Raw genomic sequence first — 10,533 nt, 5'->3', positions numbered from 1 at the left:
AGGGCGGGGAGAGGAGGGGGCGCGGGGAGAGGAGGGGGCGCGGGGAGAGGAGGAGGCGCGGGAGACGAAGGGGCGCAGGGAGAGGAGAAGACGCGGGAGGAGGGGGCGCAGGGCGGGGAGAGGAGAGGATGCGGGAGAGGAGGGGGCGCAGGGCGGGGAGAGAAGGGGACGCGGGAGACGAGAGGGCACAGGGCGGGGAGAGGAGGGGACGCGGGAGAAGAGAGGGCGCAGGGCGGGGAGAGGAGGGGACGCGGGAGAACAGGGGGCGCGGGGAGAGGAGAGGATGCGGGAGAGGAGGGGGCGCAGGGCGAGGAGAGGAGCGGACGCAAGAGAGATGGGGGGGCGGGAGAGGAGGGGGCGCGGGAGACGAGGGGGCGCAGGGCTGGGAGAGGAGGGGGCGCTGAACAGGAGGCGCAGGGCGGGGACAGGAGGGGGCTCAAGAAGAGGAGTGGGTGGGGAGAGGAGAGCAGGGAATGGGGACAGGAGAAGAGGGGGGAGCCCGGGACGGGGAGAGCGGGGGGTGGTGGAAAAGAGAGGGGGAGTGGGGGGCACGAGGTGAGCCGGGGGGAGAAGAGCAGAGGGCGGGGGGGGGGGAAGCAGAGGGCACTGGGGGGGAGCAAAGGCCACTAGGGGAGGGGAAGAGCAGGGGGCGCTGGGGGAGGAGAAGAGCAGAGGGTGCTGAGGGGGGAGAAGAGCAGGGGGCAAAGCATAGAGAGAGGAGGGGAGGGTGAAGAAAAGTGGGCGCGGAGAAAAGGAAGTGTGGGGCGGAGCATGGAGGGGGTTTGGATCAGGTGTGTGGCGGGGAGAGGATGGGGTGTGGGGAGGAGGGGTCGCAGGGTGGAGAGACGAGGGGGTGCGGGGAGGAGAGAGAAGGAGGCTGTGAAAAGGAAGCGTGGAAAAAAAAGGGGGCGTTGTGAGGAGAGGCGGGGGGCGGAGAGGCGGGGGCATTGGGAGAGGAGGGGGTGGAGACAAGGGGGGTGGGGAGGCGGGGGCACGGAGAGTTATAATAATAATAATCTTTATTTCTATAGCGCCAAGATATTCCGCAGCGCTTTACAATTCAGGAGGATCATATACAAACAAGTAACAGTTATAGAAATACAATATTTAGAGGAAAAAACACAACCCTGCTGGTGAGAGCTTCCAATCTACAATGAGATGGGGGAGGGGCAAGGTACAAGTGCTTATTTACAATGACAATCCAGCCATCTCACGGAAATGGGGGATAGATAGTGGTTTCCTGGACCAGTGGGCCCGAGCCTTGAGATGCATTTGGGTGCCATGGAGTTTGATGTGGAGTTATGTTGTGAGAGGTTGTAGAGGGACTATGTGAATCGAATCTGATTAGGGAGTGTGATAGGCCGCCCTAAAAAGATGCGTATTTAGGGTGCGCCTGAAGCTGAGTAAGTTGTGATTTGTCCTAACTTCTTGGGGTAGAGTGTTCCAGAGGGTTGGTGCAGCTCGGAAGAAGTCTTGGATCCGGGAGTGGGAGGTTCGCATTAGTGTGGATGTTAATCGAAAGTCGCTTGCAGAGCGTAGAGAACAGGTGGGGTGATAGACAGAGAGGAGGGTGGAGATGTAGGGGGTGCCGCACTGTGGAGAGCTTTGTGGGTTTGCTTTTGACAAACGCAATCCATGGACCAAGTCATTCAGTTCTGTGTTATAAGAGGTGGCTCAACAGATGAACACTGACAAGCAAAAGGGTAACAATGATTGCGCTTCTGACTTTCAGGCTCCATCTCGCTTCATCCTCTACAGCTTTGCAGTGAGACGACCTTCACTTTATAGACAATCATCTCGGCTTCTCATACATAAATGTGACTGCAGATATTTAGCAGATGATTAGTTGTGCAGATTCTTGTCATGTCGCTGCATTGTTACTGTTTTGCTCTTTTTCTTCCTGTATACTACAAATTACAACCTGTTCTCACATTCCCTAATAGCTCAGTGTGTTATTAGGCTGATTCCCAAGCGGAAAATCACTGGTTTAAATCAAGGAGCCGCCATGAATATTTCCCAAGAAAAGAGAAGCAGCAGCATCCATCTCATCGATAGCGGTCTCTCAGCCAAGAAAATTGCCAAACTGCATCATGTGAGGTCATAACAGGAGGAATAAGAAATGACGTCCGTCCTTCCATTCAGAAGCCAAGAGGTGACGTCCTGGCAAAATATTGGAGTCAAAAAGTCAAAGATGTTTCCGCCTCTGCCGGCAGCGTCCAGGTGCTGTGTAACAATTCCACTGAAGTTTTGCAACCTCAATGAAACACAAGGATTTCATGCCTTTGTTTGCCTATAAATTACATAGCAGCACATGCAGCTCTGGCAAAAATGAAGAGACCAGTGCCCAGTTATAGAATAGTCATCTCCTCTACACGTCCACCTCATTCTACTTAATGTGCTTCTGATTAGGGGATCACCTAAACCAAATCTTATGTAATGAGGGAAAGTATAAGAAACACTGCTGTGGTCTCCACAATCCTCCTGCTACAGGACAGGCTGGAGGCAAAACAAGTGCTAGTAATATCCCATAGGTAATAGGAAGGAAAAAATAACTTGTGCCCATGCCGAAGGAGGAAAAGAAAAGTCCTGAGTGAGGAAAAGAAGGGCTCAAATCTGGCGTTACTAGCAGAGGGGTACAGGGAGCGGCATGTCGCCTCCATCCTTAAAATTTCTAATACGGCAGTCCATTACAACAAGGTCAAGCAGCAGACATTGGTGACCCCAAAGCTACTGACCGGCAGACGGCGAAATCGACTCTCCACTGACCGAGATGTCAGTCATCTTATTCCAATGTCACTCAGAAACCGCACAATGACATCAAGTGACCTACAAAAGGAATGGCAAATGGCGGCTGCAGTGAAGTGCACAGCAAGAACAGTTCGTAACAGGCTCCTAAAGGCAGGGCTCAAGTCATGTAAAGCTAGAAAAAAAGCCTTTCATCAATGAGAAGCAAAAGAGAGCCAGGCTGAAGATTGCCAAAGACCATAAGGACTGGACCATAGAGGACTGGAGTAAGGTAATCTTCTCTGATGAGTCTAATTTTTAGCTTTGCCCAACACTTGGTCGTCTGATGGTTAGACAGAGACCTGGAGAGGTGTACAAGCCAAGTTTGTTGGCTTGTGACTATCCATCTTCCAATTGATTACGTTCCAGAGGTTTTCAATGGGGTTCAGGTCTGGAGATTGGGCTATGGGGAGATAAGGTATGCACACCAGTGACTATGTAAGGGGAATACATGAAATAGCAGAAACTGCTGTGTGAATACTGACTTGAAAAATCCAATAGCTATATACAAGAGTGAAAATGTGAAAAATGGAATCTGCATTACTGCCATGAACATATGAATCAAGAGAAATTTAGCTACTGAATTGATCAATGCAATAGACCCCAACACTACGCCAAAGTATTTCTCTACGTGGGGGTCCCTAGCTTGTGTGTGTCCTCTCATGCAGTTAAAAAACTTACCGTGTATGGGAAGCTGAGACCCAGGCTATTTATGCGTATGATATGGATTGGCAATAGGTGTGTGTGAGGCAAATCCCGGGATATGAAGGTGAATTATGACTCCAGTCATAATCCCTCATCACTCCCTGGCAGTGCCCCCTCCCTTCTTGTTCTCAGTGTTCCACTTACACCTCCATGGCCATGTCCTGTGATATGGAGATGAGGTGGTGTGGGAACAAAGGACACAGGATGACTCCCTGCCGTCACCCTGTAACAAGAGTTGTATCTCATTACAAGGCTATGGAAATAGCCAGACAGAACGACTCCAGTAAAAAATGGTTCATATCTCGCAAGCCATATTTCCGATAAATATGGCAACCATAAAAATGGTGTCTCTGCATGCGGACGATGCCGGCACACCCTTTTTATGGGAGCAGGACATTGGGAAATGCCCCAGGCGTGATATCAGCCAATGGGGAACTGGCAGACAGGTCATGAGTCCCCTCGTTCTGTGGCTAAATTCATAGCTGTCACAATGAGAGCATTGGCGTCCGCCTACGACGCTCCCAGGCAAAGTTATGGCCCATATTCCATGTTGGGATATTGTCCATAACTCAAGCCAGGGGTGGAGCAGTGCTCCCTGTGAGGTCACGAAGGTAGGAGGGGACCTGGATTTGGCCAGGTTGATAACCCTACTTCGGCCATTTTCCGGGGTCTTTTCGCTGGGGGCACGTGTAGGAAACATCTGTGGGAAGGATCCTAGAAACCTGGGTACAGCGCCCCCCTGTGGCCAGACGCACAAGGTAACTGATTGACTTGCATACCTGTTTGTAAACCATGCTTTATCTGTAACTGTACTCTGACATATGTATATTCTGTAGATTCCCTATTGTATATATTGTAGTTTCTAGTGTGCTTTAGGCTGATTAAATTATATAATTAATCTTGGGCTGTTCTGTTATCTCGATCTTGAATCCCACGTCTGTGTGTTCGGCTAATAGTTACCGTAAATCGGTTGGTGGCAGCGAGTTGTGCCAAGGATTATTGTGGGGAGGCCAGTGAGATTCGGGAAGATATTATATATTCCGCCCGCGGAGGTCGGGGGAATATATACCCTACTCTCACCGGGGACCCTTCAATAATCGGCATAAGTAGTATAGCGGCCTCCTTGCTTATTGTCGGGCAATTCCATAATTGGCCTGACTATAAGAGGGGCGCTAGAGAGCGCGTCACGTGCTCTGTCTGTCGGTCGGGAGGTATAAAGGAGGGGTGACCCCCACTTGTTACCCCCCGATTGTGACGTACTGGTAGCCAGCGCGGGGGATTTCTGAGTGACCCCCCCGGTGGTTTGTGACATATTGGTGGCATAGCGGTGGGATCGAGATAATAGTGTGTGTGAGTGTGAGACCCATACTCCCAGACACTAAAGACTGCCTGCAGCAGCTGTGGCTGCTGGGGTCTTCAGACTAGCTCAACACTAGAGTGTCAGAGTGCAGATACTGTAAGGTGTGTGGAGGCATCAGGTGTCAGTTCTGTGTCAGTGACCAAAAGTCTGCAAGAATGGCTGATGGCACCAGGAGCAGAGCTATGCAACTGGCCAATGCTAAGGCAGGAGCCGAAGAGAGGGAGGACGGTGCTGTGGACAGCAATGAGGAGGTTGCCCACGAGTCCTCCAGGAGCTCGACGCCAGAAAACCGTTCTGCCGAGGACATTGCGCAACCTGGCACTGCTGGACAAGATGAGGAGGAGCTCACCCAAGGTTCCTCAACGAGCCAGATGCCAGCCCTCCGCTCTGAAAGGGACAGTGAATCGCCTAGCTCTGCAGCGTGCCGCAGATCACCACGTGCCATTCCACCGAGCCTGGGAGGCTCGGATAGCCTTCTTCAAATGGCTATGGCCCTTCTCCAGGCTGGAGACCAGAAGGGCTACAAGGAACTCCTGGCAGAGCGCAGGGCAGAGCGGCAGGCAGCGCGTGACGCTGAGGCTGCGGAGCGGCACGCAGAGCGTGAGGCTGCGGAGCGAGAGCGGCAGGCAGCGCGTGAAGAGCGAGAGCGACAGGCAGACCGTGACTACCAGCTGCAGCTAGCTCAGCTCCGGCCCTCATCAGCCACATGTGACCTTCAAAACACCAAACTTCCAAAGGTCCGTGTTGAGGACTTCCCAGTGCTGGAGAAGGATGGAGACTTGGACTCTTTCCTGACTGCTTTTGAACGGACTTGCTTGCAACACCATCTGAACAAGGACCAGTGGGCCAAATACCTGACCCCCCGTTTAAGGGGTAAGGCCCTGGATGTCCTTGGGGACTTGCCTGCTGAGGCAGATCAGGGCTACGACACCATCAAGCGGGCCCTGATCCAACAGTACAACCTCACTCCAGAGTCCTACCGCAAGAAGTTCCGGAGCCTACAGAAGGGACCAAAGGACTCCTGGGCTGACCACCGGCGGGCACTTGCCCGAGCTGCCGACCACTGGACCCAAGGCCTGCAGCTTTCCACCGGACCGGCGATCCTGGACTTGTTCATCACGGAGCAACTCTTGTGGAACTGCCCTGAGGATCTCCGCCAGTTCATCCGAGACCAGAAGCCAAAGGGGTCCACGGCTACAGCTGCCCTTGCCGATGACTACACCAACAACCGGGCCCCTGAGGCCAGGAGAGCGGCCACCAGCAGCACCTGGAGAGGGGGTAAGATGAATTCTGCGACTGCCCCACCTGCCCCTAGACTGCAGGGGGTGTCCCCCTCAACTCCCCTCTCCAGGCCCGTGGCAGAACCAAGACGGTGCCACCAGTGCAACCTACCTGGACACTTCAAGGCCATGTGCCCTCAGCGTCCCAAGGCCCCGGCTCCGTCCCCGTCCCAAGGGCCGCCCAAGGTGTATTGTGTGGGTGGGGGTGGTGGTAGGTCCCTGGACAGCTTCCAACCTGTCACCGTCGGCCGGTCTGTGACCATAGGACTGCGAGACAGCGCCTCGGAGGTGACTCTGGTGCGGCCTGAGATGGTGTCCCCCCAAGACTTGATCCCTGGAAAAACCCTCGCTGTCTCCGGGATTGGAGGCACTGACCCGGCGCTGCCTGTTGCTGACATTTATGTGGACTGGGGCGCAGGGCGGGGGGTGAGGGAGGTGGGGGTAACTGATCGGATCCCTGCAAACGTGCTACTTGGGACAGATTTGGGGCAGATAACCTCCCAGTTTGGGCCCCCCCCCAAGGGCTGAACCTTCAGCCCGTGCTGACATGACTCCTAACAATGTTAATGTGTTATCTATGAATGATGTAAGGGAGGAGGGAGTGAACTCTGATATTTCTGCTTGCATAGACACCATAGACACACACTCAGCTGCAGCTGTGACAGGGGAGGGGGTCAGAGAAAGGTGTGACAATGCCTCTACAAGTAACCAGCCTGTGAGCTGGGATCTGTTGCCCTCTGCAGGGATAAGCAGAGAGCAGGGTGCTGCAGGGGGAGGACCAGTGTGTGGGGTGGGGGCTACCACAGCAAATGTGGGGTCCCCAGAGATTTCACAGCGGGGTTCTGTTGCTGCAGGAGGGGAACAGGCAGGTGAGATTGGGGCCGGTCCAGGAGCGGAAGTGCTCCCAGGTAAGATCTCGGTGCATGGTTCCCCCACAACCGGGGTGTCAGGAAGCCAGGTCGGTCTGCCTGAACCGGCGACTTGGTCAGGAACGGAGGAGGAGCAGGCACGACCCACGGTCGCAGCGGCTGTGGCCGCTGTCACCCGCAGTGGGAGTGCTGGAAGCCAAGGGGCCTCCCGGAGGTCCGATAGCTCTTCCCCTTCTGACCAAGTGGCAGCCGAGTCAGGTGGAGGCCAGGACACAGGTCCCGGGGTACTGACTGAAGATGTGACAGTCTCGTCGATTCTGGCCACATCTAGTCAGGGGTTTCGGGCAGCGTTAGAAGCTGACGACAGCCTGAAAGCTCTTAAGGAGCAGGCGGCACAGCCTCCCTCGGACTCGGACCCGGAGCGAGTGGTCTGGGACCAAGGACGGCTGTACCAGGCCACGGTCCAGCAGGGTTCACCGGAGGCGTGGCCCAGGGACCGACAGTTGGTGGTACCCTATCCGTTCCGGACGGAGTTGTTGCGGATCGCACATGAGATTCCGATGGCCGGACACCTAGGGATCGCTAAGACCAAGGCCAGGTTAAACCAGCATTTCTACTGGCCAAAAATGGGGGCCGATGTGGCTGCCTACTGCCGTTCGTGTGAAACCTGTCAGAGAGTGGGGAAGGCGGGGCCACACCCCAAAGCCCCACTAGTATCTCTGCCAATCATCGATGAGCCTTTCAGGAGGGTGGCTGTGGATCTGGTCGGCCCGCTGGCCATCCCCAGCAGCTCCGGGAAACGCTTCATACTGACGGTAGTGGACTATGCCACCCGGTACCCAGAAGCAGTGGCCTTGTCGTCCATTCGGGCTGACAAGGTGGCCACCGCATTGCTGGAGATTTTCTCCCGAGTGGGTTTTCCCCAGGAAATGCTCACTGACCGGGGGACCCAATTCATGTCCCAGCTGATGGAGGCCCTCTGTAAGCAGGTCCAGGTGCGACATCTGGTGGCCAGCCCGTACCATCCACAGACTAATGGCCTGTGCGAGCGGTTCAATGGCACCTTAAAGCAGATGCTTAAGATGTTGGTCGACTCCCATGGGCGTGACTGGGAGCGGTATCTCCCACACCTGTTATTTGCTTACCGGGAGGTTCCACAGGCCTCAACAGGATTCTCACCGTTTGAGCTCCTGTACGGGCGACGTGTGCGGGGCCCCCTGGCTCTGGTGAAAGAGGCTTGGGAAGGGGATTTGGCCACCCCTGGAGTGTCGGTTATCGAGTATGTCATGCGCTTCCGGGACAAAATGCAGGCCTTGACGCAACTGGTACACGACAATATGGCTCAAGCCCAGGCCGATCAGAAGCGTTGGTACGACCAGAACGCTTGTGAGAGGACCTACCAAGTGGGTCAAAAGGTGTGGGTACTGGTCCCCGTACCACAGGACAAGCTTCAGGCAGCCTGGGAAGGCCCATACCTCGTGTACCAGCAGCTCAACCCTGTAACGTACCTGGTCACCCTGGACCCTGCCCGTGGAAGGCGGAAGCCCTTCCATGTGAACATGATGAAGGCACATCATGAGCGGGAGGCATGTGCGCTCCCCGTGTGCAACCTGCCCGAGGAGGGAGAAGCGGAAACCCTCTTGGATATGCTAGCCCAGGTTAGGGCAGGCGGATCCATTGAGGATGTGGAGGTTGGCCACCAGCTCTTGGAAGACCAACGGTCCCAGCTGTGGGCCACCCTCCTCCCCTTCCGGGGGTTGTTTACCAACCAGCCCGGAAGGACTGACTTGGCTGTCCATCACGTGGACACTGGGGATCATCCCCCGATCCGGCGGTCAGCATATCGGGTCTCCCTGGAGGTGCAGCAACACATGCGCCAGGAGATTGACGAGATGCTGAAGCTGGGGGTGATCCAGGCATCCAACAGCGCTTGGGCCTCGCCTGTAGTCCTCGTCCCTAAGAAGGACCGAACCACTCGGTTCTGCGTGGACTACAGGGGGCTCAATGCTGTCACGGTCGCCGATGCGTACCCAATGCCACGCATCGATGACCTGCTCGATCAGTTGGCCGGGGCTCAGTACCTGACCATCATGGATCTGAGCCGGGGATATTGGCAGATCCCCCTGACTCGCAAGGCCAGGGAACGCTCTGCCTTTATTACCCCATTTGGACTGTACGAGTCCACGGTGATGCCATTCGGGATGAGGAATGCCCCTGCCACTTTCCAGCGGATGGTCAACACCCTGCTCAAGGGACTTGAAGGGTACGCGGCCGCGTACCTGGATGACATTGCCGTCTTCAGTCCCACCTGGGAGGACCACCTAGAGCATCTAGCACAGGTGCTCAGGCGGATCCACCGGGCAGGTTTGACCATCAAGCCGGGAAAGTGTCAGCTGGCCATGAGCGAGGTCCAGTACCTCGGTCACCGGGTAGGTGGGAGAACACTGAAGCCCGAGCCTGAGAAAGTGGAAGCCATCGCATCCTGGCCCACCCCCAGGACCAAGAAGCAGGTGATGTCCTTCTTGGGGACCGCTGGGTACTATAGGAGGTTTGTTCCATGCTATAGTAGCCTGGCAAAGCCCTTGACGGACCTCACCAAGAAGAAGCTGCCCTCTGCAGTCGATTGGACCATGGACTGCGAGACAGCCTTCCGGGCCCTAAAGGACGCCCTGTCCAGCCCGCCCGTGCTACAGGCAGCCGACTTCACGCGGCCGTTTGTAGTACAGACCGACGCCAGTGACTTCGGCCTCGGTGCGGTGCTCAGCCAGGTGGACTCTGCGAGCCAAGAGCACCCAGTCTTGTACCTGAGCAGGAAGCTGTTACCAAGGGAAGTTGCCTATTCCACGATGGAGAAGGAGTGCCTGGCCATAGTGTGGGCCCTGCAGCGTCTGCAACCCTATCTATACGGGCGCCACTTCATCGTGGAGACGGACCACAATCCCCTCAGCTGGTTGCACACCGTCTCTGGGACGAATGGGCGATTGTTGCGATGGAGCCTTGCGCTCCAGCAATACAACTTCACCATTCGCCACAAAGAAGGGAATTTTGTTACTTACCGTAAATTCCTTTTCTTCTAGCTCTTATTGGGAGACCCAGACGATTGGGGTATAGCTACTGCCCTCTGGAGGACACACAAAGCACTACATTAAAAGTGCAAGGCCCCTCCCCCTCTGGCTATACCCCCCCCGTGGTATCACGGGTTCTCCAGTTTTAGTGCCAAAGCAAGAAGGAGGAAGCCAATAACTGGTTTAAACAAATTAACTCCGAATAACATCGGAGAACTGAAAAACCGTTCAACATGAACAACATGTGTACCCGCAAACAACAAAAAAAAAAAAAACATCCCGAAGGACAACAGGGCGGGTGCTGGGTCTCCCAATAAGAGCTAGAAGAAAAGGAATTTACGGTAAGTAACAAAATTCCCTTCTTCTTCAGCGCTCTATTGGGAGACCCAGACGATTGGGACGTCCAAAAGCTGTCCCTGGGTGGGTAAAGAAATACCTCATGTTAGAGCTGCAAAACAGCCCTCCCCTAC

Source organism: Anomaloglossus baeobatrachus, chromosome 10 (assembly GCF_048569485.1).
Source record: "Anomaloglossus baeobatrachus isolate aAnoBae1 chromosome 10, aAnoBae1.hap1, whole genome shotgun sequence".
Lineage (NCBI taxonomy): Eukaryota > Metazoa > Chordata > Amphibia > Anura > Aromobatidae > Anomaloglossus > Anomaloglossus baeobatrachus.
Note: the sequence above shows the minus strand (reverse complement) of the source record.